The 12,026-nt window shown below is 40.4% G+C and overlaps 1 protein-coding gene across 14 annotated transcripts in view; it reads left to right on the forward strand.

The window, feature by feature from the left end:
- NFASC (neurofascin) overlaps positions 1-12,026 on the forward strand; it is a 208,626-nt gene that overhangs the window by 45,420 nt on the left and 151,180 nt on the right. For 13 of the 14 annotated variants that reach the window (XM_077334671.1, XM_077334676.1, XM_077334677.1 and 10 more), the window contains exon 2: positions 8,979-9,046. The gene's annotated coding sequence lies outside the window, so the exon portion shown is untranslated. Of the gene's footprint in view, positions 1-8,978; positions 9,047-10,904; positions 11,066-12,026 lie in introns of all 14 variants that reach the window. The other variant, XM_077334672.1, reaches the window with a different exon arrangement.

Here is a 12,026-nt window from a genome sequence, read left to right on the forward strand (position 1 = left end):
AGTGGTGGTTTAAATTTGGAGTTTGATATTTTATATTTTGATTTCAACCAAAAATGTTTTTAACTGTCTTTAAACCACAAGAAAATAAAGGCTATAAATAATATTTTATGAATAAATAAAATTTTGGGAGACTGCCAGTGTGTTGCAGGGACATGTGATATCACTTCCAGTTACAAACCCTTGGATGGCAATTCTGTAGTTAATAAGGATGCTAGAATGTAGACAATCAGCTTTAAGCCTTTTGGAGTCTGTAAAGTATCAATTCTTCTAAAAATATGCTGTAGAGCATGTTTGTAAGTAAGTAAATAAGTTTATTATTGCAGCTTTATGCCCTAATAACAACCATAATGCCAAAAGCAAAGCATACGTGTCGGTTATAAAATGGTTTGCTATCTTAATTCCCCCCTCCCTGGCTGACCCATGAATGTAAGAACATAATCTTTATAACTTGTTTTGGCAGTTTGATTTATGTGAATTTAAATGCGGTTACAATAACTATGTTAAACTGTTGCATCTGAAACAAACAAGTTTTGTGGCGCTTTAATCATAAACACATTTTGTTCCATAATGTTATTGCGTAAAGACATTCCTTCTCTGCGTAGTTAAAGCATATTAAGCTGGAACTACTTCATACTCATTGATTTTCTTATTATGTTATGAATATGGATACTTACTAGGACCGTTTATGCACTGGAGGTTTCATGCTGGGCTGTAGGCTGGAGTTTTAGTTGTGGCAGATTACCCCACCTCTCCCTGCACTCACACAGGGGAGCATTTGGCCTGGTGTGCCTCATCCGCCCCCGATTTGTGCTCCTGCATGGGAGCTGGGGCAGTGAAGTTCTCAGTGCATAAACGGTCTAGGAAAAAACTACTGTCTGTCCCTTTCTTTTACCATTACCCACCCCGATTAGCTAAATGAGAATGGTGGAATTAGTACCCGCCTAGATTATTATGCATTTATAATCTGGGCAGCATGGAGATTAGAATCCTGATATAAAATAGTAGGCTCAAATGTATGTATTCTAGTATACAAGGCAGGTTATGTAATGAATGCAGAGTTATAGCCATAAAAAAGTAGAGCATTCACTAGGTTTTCCTCCTTTTTAATGGATGTTCTGTATTAGCATTCAACTAATTCATTCATTAGCAACAACTAATGTGATATAGCTGAGTTGGATTTTGTTATCTGTCAGGATTTTTGATGTGGGAGTTAAGCATACAAAGGTGATGGGATGAAGCGCATTGCATAGATTTTAGTAGAATTCAATAATATTTAGGTGGAAGGATGGTGGTTTTTAAACCTTACAAAATGTAACACTTAAGAAAAAGTCTGTCCTTCAGAAGAAAACTGTTTCCATGTTGGCACTAAAATAAAGGTCAGATTTTTCTTCTCCCACACATCCCAAAGTGTGCCTGGGCAGATTATCAGAAAAACTTGGCATGTTGGACTGTAAAGCTGTTACTACCCTCATCCCCCTCCCCCCCCATCTTCAAGAATGAAAACAATTGGACTTTAAGCACAGTCAGTGGTTGCCTTTGAACATCTTTAACTAAAAAGTTCTTTTTAGAGACTCTCAGCAGCCAAATATGATGTCCCTAAGAAATGTTATCCTTTTTCAGCACTCAGGATGAAAGCTTCTTGAATGGGCTTGTCCATTAATTCATTAAGACCACTGACCAATAAATATTAGTGTGGATTGTTCCATAGGTGATGAATACATTGAGTGAGCATTGCCAGGATCATCACAGGGCATAATGCCGCTCTAAGGTAACTATGGGTTACAGTAATGTCCACTTTACTTCCCAGGATTATGGAACAGAGACAGAACAAAATGGCTTTATCCTCTCCTCCGCCCCCTCCCCCACCAGCAGCTCTTGTCCATAGGCACCAGGAGGTGAAAAGGGTTTTTAAAAATAATCATGAACATGCTCAGGTACCTTCCAGTTCCTTACCTCACCTTCATGTTAACCTGCATCCCTCCTGCATGCTAACTCTCTCTACAGATTAATCAATAGTACCACGTTATAACAGAAAAGAAACAAACCAGCTTTCCTTTGAGTTGAGCAGTAGTTCAATTAAACAATGCAGGGTTGCTGAGGCAGGTAAAAGATACCCCTACTCTGATCAGGGGGCTGTTGTTTCCCAGACTACAAAATGATGAATAGTTACCCCATGCATTCCACATCTATTTTCCACACAATCAGATTCTTCAGGCCTGTGAGTTGAGTAAAAATTATTTTCCAACACAAAAGTGTACTTCACTTTTCTCATTTCTATTAATACTACCTCCCAGTTTGATGAAATTTCTGTTTCCCCCACACCCGCCCTCAGCTGTTATTAAAATCTCAAATTGAATTGATCTCAAGACACAGACCCTTGGTAGAATTCCACTGGTAATTTCTTTCCCCAACTTGAAAGCTTGCTTACTTTGAATAAAATATCTTCAAGTCTTTCTAAAAGGGTTTTCTCCTGCAACAAGCTCTTGAAGTTGTGTAATAATTTCCATAATGTATTTCCCCCTAGAAGACCAATCTAGAAATTTTCACTGTACTGCCATGCTATATTGCTCCAAAAGAGTCATTTTCTGAGTCAGCTTATTATCTCCATGGAGGGATGAAACTGCATTTCAAGGTGAGTTCTTGGTTAGTTTGGGGTGTGCTTCCAGGATTAGCTGCAATAGGCCTAATACAACAGTCAGCCTTACCATAAAGCAGTATGAAGCAGGCAAGGCAATTCAGAGCATCAATGTTTTCCTGTCTCTAATTTCTCTCTGTAGTTTTGAAATGAAAATGGAAATATGGGGAATGCAAGACTAGCTTTGGAGAATTGGTTTAAGTTTATTCCAAAGTTCTGCTTAATGGCAACATGTTTTAATGTAGTTGGCTGTTGAATGACATTATGCCCTCTGCAGAACTTCTGAAGGCCCAGGAGCCCATTTCTTTCTCTGATCCAGTCACTGTTCTGACTGTTCCTGTTAATGCTGAAATGATGTCCTGGGGTTATGATTTTGCATGTGATGCTTGTTGGATTGTAGTGGTGAGTTGCAGTCTTACTCAGTAGGAATTGAAGCATAACTTGGGCTGTTGTCATCACTGGGGTGTCACAGAGCTTCTTTGTTTTTTTAATCTCTTTTAGTATCTGTTTTAACTGTGGAACAAATTGCTGCTTCATCTATTTCATTAAGAGACCTGTCCTTCTAGTGCTGTGCTGAGAATAGTCCTGTCAAGTAACCACTGATATGGTTACCTGTGAGGTTTGCAAGGCAAGAGATGTTGAGAGGTGGTTAGCTATTACCTGCCTCCATGTCACGATCTTGGTTTTCCTTGGTCCAAATACTAGTCAGGGCTGACCCTGCTTAGCTTCTGAAATCTTACAAGATTGGGCTAGCCTGAGCTATCCAGGTGAGGGCAGTGCTGTGGTAGAGTTCTCTGAATACTAGTGTCCAGAAATAAGTTTTGGTGCAGCATTTTTTTTTTTACTAAACAAAGATGTAGATTGTAGATTGCTTGAAAATTCTGGAAAAAATGGTGAATGTGAAGATTCCACATCAGTTAATGTAGAAACTGCAGGAGCCCCCCCCCCCAACACTGCTGTTATTTAGTGATTCATCTATCTATTGTTTAGAGCTGGCATCCATCTATCTGCTTTCTTGCCATTCAAGTCAGTTGCTTTTGTTCATACTTGTTCATACTTCTGTGTTCCACAAAAAATCTCTCCCAGGAGTTTGTCATGCTGGATGATAATGACGGCAGCTGTTCTGAGCAGCCTTGACACTGAATGTTCTCTTTAGAACAAGGATTGCAAGGCAAAGTTTAAATGAGGAAACACTCTGCATTGCAATGAAATTTGTAACCTGCAAGAAAAGACCCTTAGATCTTACAAGAGAATAGTTATGAAATCTGATTCATTTTTCTCCCCAGGTACATTTAAGAAGTATGTTAAACACTCACTGTTCACCTGGAAAAAACATAGAATGGAATGTGAGTGCACTATTGTTGGATCTTCTAGACTTTCTCAGAACCTTTGGAGTCTTCCATCAAAGAGACATGCAGAACCATGTGCCAACGATCCTATTAGGGCTGCCAGGCTTCTGGAAGTGACATATAGTGACATATAGTAGCTCTAGGAATGACGGGAAGCACTGTGATAAAACTAGGTTTTCCCAGAACTGGCATAGCATCACAGCTGATGTCTCCCAATGTCCCTATCTCAAATCCTCCCAAAGGTTGCCAGACAAGGCCTGGAACCCATAGATCACATCCGTCCAGTAAACACATTATTCTACACGTAGTGAAATAAGAGGGGTTCTATCATTGCTCCCAACTTACTCCACATTCTGCTTATTTGCTTCATTTGTATCCCACCTGTCTCTCTAGTGAAGACCCAAGTCATCTTACATTATTCTCTTTTCCTCCAATTCCTCACAAAAATGCTTTAAGGTTAGGTTGAGAGTATACGACTAGCTCAAGGTTGCCCAGCAAGCTTCTATGGTAGAGCAAGGATTCAAACCTGGGTCTCCCATATCCTAGTCTGACTCTTTAATTTAAGCATGGTCTAGTGGTTAAGAAAGTGGCTTCTAATCTGGAGAGCCGGCTCCTCCACATGCAACCAGCTGAGTGATCTTGGGCTTGCCAAAGCACTGATAAAGCTGTTCTGACTGTGCAGTAATATCAGGGCTCTCTCACCTACCTCACAGGGTGTCTATTGTGGGGAGAGGAAGGGAAGGCAATTGTACGCCGCTTTGAGACTCCTTCAGGCAGTGATAAACAGGGTATAAAAATCAATTGTGTAGTTGCTGCTTTTACTACACCATGCTGTCAAAATTTGCAGAAGAGTATGAACTTTCGTGAGTCACTCTCAAAAGCCCCACCATAAATGTTGTTAGTTTTTAAGGTGCTACTATTCTCTTGTTTGTTCCTACTGCTATAGACAGATTAACAAAACTACCCATCTGGATCTATGTCATGCTGGCTTTGTAAGGGTGCAGCAAGACAGCACTCTCCCACTTGGCGTATGGTTGACACCATGGCACATGGAAGAGCATAAAGGCCTCCCTCCTCTCCTTGCCCCCTCAATGACATGAGACAGAAGGCAGCGGGGAGAAATTAAATAGATTATGTTTTAATCTGTTTTAGTGGTGTTTTTATATTCTGTTGTTGTAAACCACCCTAAGTATAAAATGACCACCCAGTGTATAGAATGAATTATAAATAAAATAAAACAATGAATCAGTTTTTGAGTTTGTTAATTTCCTTGAGCTAAATCAGCCTTTTCCAGCCTTTTGACCAAGGAGGAAGCCCTGAAATATTTGTGACCCTGGAAGTGTTGAACAGCCCCTTGAGAGAAGTAGGTATGAAAGCCTGCCAATCAATCAATCATTTACCATTTCCACTGTGGAGAAAGACACTAGGCCTGTAGAACAACAGGGAAAGTGGGCTCCAGTGACATGTAGTGATGTCAGGGGCCATCTGTATTTTGGGAAGAACCTCATAACCCCAGTGGAGCTCTCACATAACCCTAGGGTTCCCTGGAACCCTGGTTGGGAATCCCTGTGCTTGATTGAAGGATGTAATGTAAGTATTTAAAAGTAAACTGTCTGGGACTTTGATACCTGGCAGACTGTCTCTTCCAAGATGCTCCCTCCCAAAATTCATATTCTTCAGCCTGCAACCTGTTTGTGATGCCAGGCCCCTGTGGAGCATAGCTAAATTCTGCAGGGTCTACAAAGCAAAGCTTTTCTATTTAGTTTTCTATTAGTCAGGTTTACGTAGTCTGTCTTTTAGTTTTATTTGTATTAAACATTTAACTGATACCTGTTATATTTCAGCTGTTGTTAGCTGCCTTGAGACTGCTTGGTGGCAAGAGGCAGCATATAAATATAATAATAAAAATAATGTAAAAGGTAATTTATGCAATTACTACTTTAAAATAGGTGGAATGATAGAAATGATATTGCTACTGTACTGTGAAGTCTTCTGCCTGCAATAATGTACAGTCAGTCCTAAGAAGAAAAATAGGAGGCACAGGAGGGTTGCATGTTGACCTACTTAGAGACCCTTCTACTGTTTAAGTAAACTGGAAGTTAGTCTTGCTCGTTTAGCCTTCTCTTTCAGTTCTGCTAGTCTTCACTTAATTGTTTCATATCACCCATGCCTACCTTCTGTCTATTGCAATGTTATGTAAAGGTTGTATGTTGGGTAGCTGAAGGATAGACTGTCAAAGTCAATGCTCCTTTGGTCTGTCACAGCTGTTTTGAAGGGCCTGAGGTTTGTAACAAAATGTCAAAGGCATTTTTATACACATGGAAACCAGATGTGCTTGGAAATGTAATTTGGAATGAGAAGGGCAACTTAACCCTTCTGTATTAAAATTGTTTTAATAAATTTATGAACTAATCCTGGGTAGACATGTGAGATGTTCAGGTCTGGTATCAAGCAGTCATCAGTAGTCTTCTTGTAATTAATTTAAGAAGAAATTTTGCTTTTTATACCCTAGTTTTCACTACCCAAAGGAGTCTGAAAGCAGCTTACAAACACCTTTCCCTTCCTTTCCCCACAAAAGGGTGGGGAGGTAGGTTGGTCTGTGAGAGCTTTGTGAGAACTATGGTTAGCCCAAGGTCACTCAGCTGGCTGAATTTGGCTGAGTGAGGAATCAAACCCAGTTCTCCCATTAGAATCTACCACTCTTTAACTACTGCACCATACACTAGGGTTGCCAACCTTCAGATGGTGGCTGGAGATCTCATCCATTCTTACAACTGATCTCCAAGCAACAGAGATCAGTTCCCCTGGTGAAAGTGACCACTTTAGAAGGTGGACTCTATGACATTGTACCCCATTGAGGTCCCCGTCCTCTCCAGACTTTACCCTCCACCCTTCACCCTCCTCAGTCAGGCTCCATACCTCAAATATCTAAGTAGTTCCTAAATCAGAGTTGGCAACCCTAGTTTGCATCTCTCTCTTTCTCTCTCTTTTGCTTGTCAATGAAGCCTCTTGAATGTTGATCAGATCATACTGACTCTACATTTCTGAGAAAGTTTGCAATATTTTTCCATCCTGGTCACTATGGAAACATATGAGTGTAGATCAACATACAGCGCATTTCCATTCAATTGATATAGCTTCTCTATTTTGCCACTGAAAATGGCAAACATTTGCTTCTAGGAAAATTTCAGTAGCTGAAGTTTTCTAAAGCGTAACGATTAGGTGCCTAGCATCTTAGTAGGCGGAGTTCACTGAGGAGAGACATTCATTCTGGAAGAGGCTCACAGTTTATGAGTGCAAAATGGTCTCCTCTATTGGCAAGTATTGAAAGTCCAATGTGACATTTGAAACAAATGTTTTTATTACCGAGCAACTCAGAATACAAAAGCTTTAAAAATATTTAATGTTTCTGCTCCTGGGAATGATACTGTCCTTGTTTCAAAATGATGTAGGCATGTTTAGTGAAATATATTCCACCATACTTTTGAGTAAAGCATTGAGGCAGAGATGTGTTCTATATTTTCTAATTTGCCATCTTTTTGCTGGTAGTGTAAATGTGTTCTACCCTGATATTAGCAATTCTGTCTGAGCCTCAGCATAAGGGAATGTTTGCAGGCTGCCATCTTGAGGAAGAGAACAAGTGTCATTTTCATTTTAACATTTTATTTATATTAACTAGTTTCTAATGGAATGGACAAAAGCTCACTGTTCCTAATAAGTGAATCGACTGATGTAGCTGAGGATCAAAGTCAAATGCAAGATAGCCTGTTAAGTGAGCAAGTGATTTGAAAGAGTATAGGACAGGGGTCCCTAACTATTGTGAGCCTGCAAACCCCTTTTGAATTCTGGCACAAGGTGGTGGGTACAGCTACAAAATGGCTGCTACAGGAAGGGTTGCTAGCTACAAAATGGCTGCTGCAGTGGGTGGAGTCAACTACTAAATGCCATAAGGGAGGTTATTCATAACTCTAGTAGTAACTATTTTCAGGCAGGTAGCCTTGTTGATCTGAAGCAGCAGAACAAAATTTGAGTCTCTTGGCACCTTTAACAGCAAAAATGTTTTATTCAAGATAGTGCAAGAACATCTTTTGATATAATGAAACAAAATTTCATCAGCCATACATATGAGTAGGTCTTAATTGCTAGGACAATTTAGCTAGAGTTCAGATGCAAAATTAACTGGGCATTTATAGCTGAGATAAGGTTGAAGCAATTATCAGAATCTTGTGAATGGCATTCAGTGGCCATACAAATGCAAGAGTTAATAGACACAAGTTTGAGTTCAGGGGTAGCCCCAAGATCAACAAGTTAAACTCTGGGTGCAAACAGGAAATGAGAGACTGGTATGTGCAACTGTATACTCCTTCAATTACATTTGAATGTTACATATAGATAGGGTTACTAAGAATAAAGATTTTATTTTATTTTATTTTATTTTATTTCTATACCGCCCTTCCATATGGCTCAGGGCGGTTTACATACAACATTATAGGGGGATACATGGAACGAGTCAACATATAACATAATCAATATACAATAATAACAACCCAACAGTGGTTCTAAACAACAACTTCAGTGATCCCAACAATAACAACATAACAAGCTAAACCCCCTAGAGAGGTCAGGCTGCTTCAGGCCATGGAGAGGATGTCAGAGGTGTGTGTGTGTGGGGGGGGGGAACCTGTGGTCGGTCTCAGGCATATGCCTGGTGGAGGAGCTCCCTTTTGCAGGCCCTGCAGAACTGTGGTAACCAGATAATTAACCAGATAATGAAAACAGGAAAGAGCTGCTAGAGTTTGTGATCTGTATTTCTGAAAAGTCAGGGCTCTTTACAGTGTCTGAATCTGAAGGCTTAAAACGTATGACTTTTAACAAAGAATCTTGGCTAGAACCTCTGAAGAACTCCTAGCAACTACTTTGAAACACAGTTTGTTGAACATAATTCTACAAACATACCACTGACTCTGTCTTTGCTTTTCTGTCTTGCTCCATAGGCTGTTCAGTATTAACCCAGGATTAAGGGAAGAGTATTTAAACAAACAGCTGGAACCACAGTATTAAGGTAAGTGTATGATGCTATTCTCTGAATTTATCCTTGGAACCCTCTATAACATGCCAGTGTAGTTTCATTTTTTTCCAAATGTAGAGACGGGGAGGTAGGGTGGAAGTATCATGGCAATTCCATTTGGATCAGCAGCACGATTCATGATGGTCATGGCTCCTTAGGTTGTGGTAGAGCAGAAACTGTAGCTCTGTAAGCCATGTGAACATCTTCCTATTGCTGTTGAAAAATGCTAGTTCACAAAGTGCTGAGGAACTAAATATTATTGTGTTGATATCTTGCTCAGAGGACCAAACTGGTTTCGGCAATAAGCCTGCTAATATTTCTACCGATTTACTGGCCTATACAAGTAAGTAGGTGCTTATACATGTTGATGGAGAAAAGGAAAAGCAGGCCAGTGTCCTAGAAATTGGGAGAATGGTTCTCTTTGTGGAACATCTATGGCCTGAAGAGGGATGTGGGGAGATTATCCCTTCTACTTTACAGATGACAACTAATTGTCTTCTGACTACTAATTACTACCAGAGAAGGACAGATGGCAATAGGGCTATATCTTCCTGCTGTTTTGGCGATGTGGGTGCTTGATTTCATCAGCTGCTGGCCTCAACATAATGGCTCATAGCAGAGGGTTGCTACAAAATGGGAGGGGAGGATGCAAACTTTTTTCCTGAAATAATTGGTTCAGGTCCAGGCTAAGGTTTTTGTTTCCTGTGAGGGTACAAAAATGTGTTAAATTAATATAGGCTATGTTAATTCAGCTATACTTCAGCTATATTTCTGATATAGGAATGGTCTGTAGAGATTTAATGCTGGAAAAAGTCCACTTAACTGAGTCACAGTATCTTTCTGATTTGCTTCCTGACTGGGCATGTCACTTTTTTATATGGAACTTTTGTTAATGGCATGGGCACTGCAGTTTGGGGCCAGCCAAGCTTTACAGTACTTCATTGTGTTGAATGCTGATTGACTGCTCCCTCTCTACCTACATGTATGGACTGGTAACTTCCATTTCATTGTATCTGAAGAAGTGTGCATGCACACGAAGCTGATTCCTTGAATAAAACACTTTTAGTCTTAAAGGTGCCGCTGAACTCAAACTTTGTCCTGCTGCTTCAGACCAACACTGCTATCCACTTGAATCCACACTAAACCGATTTGAGCCCTTCTAAGTCTCTCTAAATCAATGAGCTTAGGAGGGTGTAACTCTGCTTAAGATGCCACGGTAGAACATAGCAAAAAATGCTTACTTATCTTGGCTCCTTGAAGCAAAGAAAGCCATTTTATCTGTGGAATTTGAAAACCAGAGGCATCCACAGGATATTTCTTCCTCTCCCCTTGATTACAAATTGTGATTTTTGTTCCCAAGTTCACTGTCTGAGGACAGGGCATGTCCTTAAATACCCTTATTCCTCATCAAGTTCTTCTTGACTTGCTGCAGAGTCTGTGTAGTATACTTCCCAATTTCTAATTGGATGTAGTGAAAGGTTATGGAGCTTTGTGAAAGGCTGTTCCCTGTAGCGTCTGAGTGAATTACGCTTCAGGGATTAGTTGCAGACAGCCACGTGTGTCTGAGATGCTGAGTTGGTTCACAGCTATTCAGCTGTAGCTGTGTCATACACACATACACACACACACCCTCTGCCACCCCCTGGCTTCTGCTGAGACACAAATTGAAATGTAGCCCATGCTCAGGTCACCATTACTTAGCATCACAAACAACAAGCGGAAAGGAGAAGACTGACCCAGTTAGTCAGCTGGATTCAGCCAAATGGACATTAGAGTGTGTTCCATCTGCATCCTTTCAAGGAGAGTGCTTTCTTTGCATATGTTAACCTGAGACAGTGTTCTGTGTGCTCAGCATTTTCAAGTAGATAAGCCTGAAAAGATAGCCAAGCGAGGACAGAAGTATAGAAGACTTCAGGATTCAAGAGGAAAAACTGCTGAACCAACGGTGAAATCTCCTCTTCAAGGGAAACTGATAGCAAGTAGAAGTGAAAGAAAAGAAGATTAATGAGTAAGGTAGAGTCCACAGGCACTCTGTGCCTTTTAGCACCTGTGTAGATGGGAGAATTTCAGCTGTTTGTCTTCTCCCAGAATTGGTATTGTATTGATACCAGCAGTTATATCTGCTGAAATGCTTTCTTCTACAAAACACATGATCTGTGTTCCATAGACCATTTTGGCCTATGAAGAATGGGAATAGGGATGTACACTGGGGGGGGGGGGAGATTCAGAATTTATTGCATTCTGGTTTTCCTGATTTGGTAAAACTCAAATCAGCTGAATCATCGCTTTGGTATATCTATTTGAGTTTGGGTGATTCAGTCAGATCAGCTGCCAGACAGCTGACCCTGCTGCAGAGAAAAGCCTCTTTGGTGATCAGCAGTTTGGGAGGCATTTAATGGGACCTAGGTTTAGGATCTGCTGAACCAGCCCCAGCAGGATTGGGGAGGGCCAGATATGGAGCTGACATGTCAGCTCCTTTCTTCTCCAGTCCCAACCTGCAGCTGGCTCCAGCAGCCATTTGGCAAGGTCTTTTAATGTCTCCCCAGCAGACCTGTCTGAAGCTGTAGCGTCTTCCTCAATCCTCTGAATCAAGCTCAAAGATTGCAATTCAGCTCAGATTGATTTTCAGGCTTATCTGAGCTGAATTGCCCATCCCTAAATGGGAAGACTATGTTACGATCTCAGAGCAAGCAACGGAATTTGTAACCATTAAGACTTAACACATGTAGTGTTTTCTTCATCTTTTTTTCTTCTCTTGACCATACAATTACTGCTCAATTTTTTTCACCATGTTAAGGATTAACAGAGCATAGCATTTTAGCTGTGCATTCTGTACTAGAATGATTTGTGTAGGAAATCATAAAACCAAGATTAATGCATTCCAATTACAGGCCAGCGACTTATAGTGGTTTTTCTAAAACATCATGCCTGTCCATGTTTTAATGTGTTGTAGTAATGAAGTTGTGCTATTAGA

This window comes from Paroedura picta, chromosome 4, assembly GCF_049243985.1.
Source record: "Paroedura picta isolate Pp20150507F chromosome 4, Ppicta_v3.0, whole genome shotgun sequence".
In the NCBI taxonomy this organism is placed as follows: domain Eukaryota; kingdom Metazoa; phylum Chordata; class Lepidosauria; order Squamata; family Gekkonidae; genus Paroedura; species Paroedura picta.